Source organism: Triticum urartu, chromosome 1A, assembly GCF_056163025.1.
Source record: "Triticum urartu cultivar PI428250 chromosome 1A, HENAU_Tu73, whole genome shotgun sequence".
In the NCBI taxonomy this organism is placed as follows: Eukaryota; Viridiplantae; Streptophyta; class Magnoliopsida; order Poales; family Poaceae; genus Triticum; species Triticum urartu.
The window spans coordinates 416,924,073-416,928,622 of record NC_141873.1 but is presented as its reverse complement, the minus strand read 5'-3'; the positions used below and the strand labels follow the sequence as shown (position 1 = coordinate 416,928,622).

The window sequence follows — 4,550 nt, the reverse complement described above, 5'->3', positions numbered from 1 at the left end:
CTGATGTAAGGGCAGAAAAACTGCTGGGAGAAGACTCTTTAAAGGGCAGACAAACTGTCGGGACAGTGGTTCTCCCGGCAGATAGAACTGCCACGAGAACGGCTGGCGGGGATTACTTCTCCCGGCAGATAAACTTCTCTCGGCAGTTTTTCTGCCCTGACCCTTGTATTTGTCGGCAGTTAATTTTCTCCCGGCAGATTGGTCTAGGCATGTGAAACTACAATTACCGGCAGTTAAGCCGCCAGCACAAGCATGTTTACCTGGCAGATATTATGCCAACATGTTAATTTCACTAGTGAAATGTTCTAGGCATCCCTATTATGTAATATCCATCCATTATATATGTCCAGACAATCAAGACATATCACACAATTTATACACGCACTTCAATCAATGTAACATATAGGCCTCATCAAAAACCTTAAACTTCATTTGATAAACATAACGACAATATATACAGAGGTTGTGCCACGAAAGGAGTACATATATATGTTTACCCCACAACCAAACTAAAGTAGTGCCACAAAAGATGTACATATGCTTCTAGATGTGTGCCACACAGCCAAACCACCACCAAAATGAGCAGAGCAAATGTCTAGGTTCAACAAACAAGACGCAGGACATTGTAGGTCTTCCAAATCTTCATCAGCTTGAAAATCTTCCAAACCTTAGTGAACTTGTGCACCTTTGGGAAATCTGCAGCTGCCATAGATCGTAAGATGTTACATACAACAGCAGCATTCAGAACTTAAGGAAGATGTTACAACAATCACATACAACAGCCGCATATTTTCTGAAATATAGAGCAACCAATAACATCTCTAGACTAATCTCTACTATAGTAGAGAACGTGTCCATTTTTTATCATCTTAACAGTAGCAAGCTTATCTTCTCATCAAAATGTAATGTGCAAAGTCTATAAACAGGAAGATGTGACAACAACCACATACAACAGCCGTATATGTTCTGAAACATAGAGCAACTAGTAACATCTCTAGAGTAATCTCTACTTTAGTAGAGAACATGTCCATTTTTTATCATCTTGATAGTAGCAAGCTTCTCTTACTTCTCATCCAAATATAGTGTGCAAAGTCTGTACAGATATTAACAAATATCAACAGTAATTAGTAGGTGTACCTATCTTGTACAGCAGAAGTGAGGCTATTCCTGTACCGAAGTAAAGCGAACAGAATTGATGACCATTTGATTGTCTTCTGCATTTGGAAACACAAGCACGAGGCCACAATCACACACTAAATATTACACAAGCGTATTTTGAAGCTACTATATTGAACAAGCGCATATGCAAAGTTACAGCTGTAGCTTCAAGCAGGATTGGGAAATAGAGTGATATAAGTTACTGCAATAAGCAAATTGGTATAAGCAGGTTGCATGCGCTAAGTTAGTGTACTAGCCAGTGAATTAAATTAGCTTGTATTTGAGCTTGCTTTTCCTTCTAAGCTCTCTACATGTACTACACAAAATAAGAGGGAAACTAGCTGGAGAAATTAAGGTCCCCTAAATGGTATCCGATTAGTGACAAGCCCACAGATTTAATCCAGTGAAACACTACAAACATTTGGTTCAATAAACAATTTTTATTGGTTCACTTTCCTACATCTCGCACAAGTTGAATTAGCCTAGAAAATAAAACCAAGGCTTTCTACAAACAAATAAGCTGAAATAATTCATGTAACATGAAAGAAAGAGGATCCAATTATGAGAAATGACTCAAATTATCTTTTTTATACATGCTGTAGGAGTATCTATATATACAAAAGTTAATCATTATCCTTGCAAGATCAGAGAATCAGATTTATTCAACTGACATCTCTACAAAATCATGGCTGATGGACACAAAAGCCCACTTCTAAAGAACTATAATGACACTTCCAAGTACAATTCTGGATGTATAGTAAATAGTAAGCTGTAAAATGCAAGGTCAAACGAAATTTACACATGAGATGCTTCCTTTTTCCCCCAAAACTGCATGCCAAGCATATCATGTTTATACTCATGAAACATAGCACGATGCAGTGTAAAAATAAAATAAACTAAATAACCATTATAAATTCACACCAAGAAGTAGAGCTAATTTTGCTGGCTGCTACACACTGGCATTAAAGACAATAAACAAGAGCTTAAAATGTCACCGCAGACCACTAGCATGTGAGCGCCTATCTAGTTCACTATAATTATAATCTGCAATTATAAGTTAGTACAGTTTATATCAAAACTTTGACATCTTTGTACTGAAGTTTGTTATTTGCAAAGCTATTCCCGAGGTTCAACAAACAAACATAATACATTATCATTCCACCACTTAAAACAGCCAAATTATGGGAACTGAAAAGAAAATTAATGGCATGGTATATCACCTTCTTCCTTTTAGTTTGTCGCTGACTAGCTGGGCTCCAAATTCTTCATTTATATTTGAAAATGTAAGGCGGCCAAACCGTTCAAAATCCTCGCCGTTTGTTGTTCTAATTCTCGCTAGCCTCTCTTCCTCTCGTTCTTGAACATTGTCTTAGTCTCTTTCTTGTTCCATTCTTCCTCTCGTTCTTCAACATTGTCTTAGTATCTTTCTTGTTCCATTCTTTTTCCTGAAAAGAAAATTAATGGCACATTATATGTCAAGTAGGTAAGCATGTAGCTATTGGGAAGGCCTCTTTTAGCAACTCTAGCATCATGTCAGAACTTTTATGAAACCAACCTCCAAGAGATTTGATATGGAGTAACCTAACAACAAAACGTAGCTTTAAGAAGGTTGTGTGCACCCTGGATAAAGCTCCCCGCTATCATCAGCTATGAATTGTCAAAAAGCATCCGCATCACGCTTCTTTTTCTTTTAGAAGGGGATCAATGCTGCCTGGCTCTACATCCTCGTGAATTGGATCCTCCCCACTGCCACTATCACGCAAATCCCCAAGTAGGTGTGCCATATCATGAATCATTTCAAACATCTCTGTCATAATTATCTAGTGACAAAATGCATGTCATTCATATCTAGTACAAGCAAGGAGAAATACAATATGGACCAGGAATGCTCTAGCACAATAGAATAGTCAATTGAAACATGTCATTTCGGGAACAACAAAAACTAAAATAGTAGTAAGAATATCATTATTTATATCATAAAAACAAAACACTTGTTCTGTCCACAAATCCGATTTTGCAAAACACAAACAGAGAAGCTACAACTTTGAGGCATCAACTAAACACAAAAAACAATTGTTGTAAAACCTAGAACTAATCATCTGCCAAGTACACAGATTAAACTAACCCATCTAACAATTTTGGATGTTTGGATTGAATCATCTGCCAAGTTCACACATTGGAATGAATCATCTAACAATTGTAGAAGTCAGAACTGAATCCAAGTACACAATTTGAACTGAACCTTGGCTGCAAAGAAATCTCACCAAATGCTCTTGATGGGGCAGAGGAGGCAGACAGAGGATGTTGATGTGGTAGTGAGCTGGTCATGGGAGAAGAGGGACGCTCCGCTGCTTGGGGGATCGGAGAGGACGTCGAGGAGGCAATCCCGCTTGGTGCTCTCCTGCTCAGGTGGAGGGAGGAGGCCTGCTTGGGGAGGAGTTCTGCGGTGGAGTCGCTCGGCGAAAGTGGTCGTCCGTGGGGGTGCTCCGTGCTCAGCAGCGCTGATGTGGGGTGGTTGGGGGCAAAGGCGGCAGTGGTCGGACCGTCGAGGTGGAGGGCTGCAGGCAGTGGGGGGGCTGGGGGCGGCGACGAGCGACGAGGCTGTGTTGGTGCGGGCCGCCGGCTGCAGAACTCGGGATCTAGGGCGGCCGGCGGTGGTGGGGTAGCTAGGGGTGGCGACGGGGCTGCGGTGGTTGGGGGCGCCGGCGGCAGGGCTGCGGTTGTGGGGGATGCCGGCGGTAGTGCTCGGGGTCGATCTAGGGCGGCTGGCGCGGTCAGTGGAGGGGGATTTGGGGGAAGTTGTTTGGGGGTGGCTGCAGTCTGGAGGAGGGCCGGCGCGTCTAGTTCTTTCCGGCCAAAAGTTTTTTTTCTTTGTCTACTGTGCGCCTTTCCCTCGATTACGCGCGCTTAGGCCCAAACGATAATTTCGGTTTCGCGCCGAAGGCGGACCCCGGCAGATAATGGGCCGTAGGAGAGTTCTCCCGGCAGATATGACGCCCTCAAGTGTACCGGCAGTTTCAATGCCCTCACTGCTGTTGTTCTCCCGGCAGTTTCTTTGCCTGGAACTACGTGTACCAGTAGTTATAAATGTCCCGGCAGTACTTTTGCCCCTGTTTTGATACTTCTCCCGACAGTTAATTGCCCCCAATCAAGTGTTGTGGTGTAGTGACTGGAGAGTTACGGGAATTCATATTGGGCCTTAATGGGCCATACGAGAAAGGAGAGAAAGGCCTCAAGGGTGGTCGTGCCTCTTCTCCATGGACTGGTCCCAATTGGACTAGGGAAAGTGGGCGCCCCCTTGAAAGTGCAACTATCCCTGTGTGATTTTGGTAATTCCTAACAACATATAGCCCATTGAGCTAATGCTATTTCAAGATAAATATTTCAGGAAA

At 42.5% G+C, this 4,550-nt stretch overlaps 1 long non-coding RNA gene across 1 annotated transcript; it reads right to left on the bottom strand.

The window, feature by feature from the left end:
• Positions 1–413: 413 nt before the first annotated feature.
• Positions 414–3,960, bottom strand: LOC147991484 (uncharacterized). The gene is made up of 4 exons (XR_015613927.1): positions 3,423–3,960; positions 2,379–2,603; positions 1,138–1,214; positions 414–702 (listed from the first exon to the last, which is right to left on the bottom strand). It is a non-coding gene; the product is annotated as an uncharacterized LOC147991484 (long non-coding RNA).
• Positions 3,961–4,550: the final 590 nt, after the last annotated feature.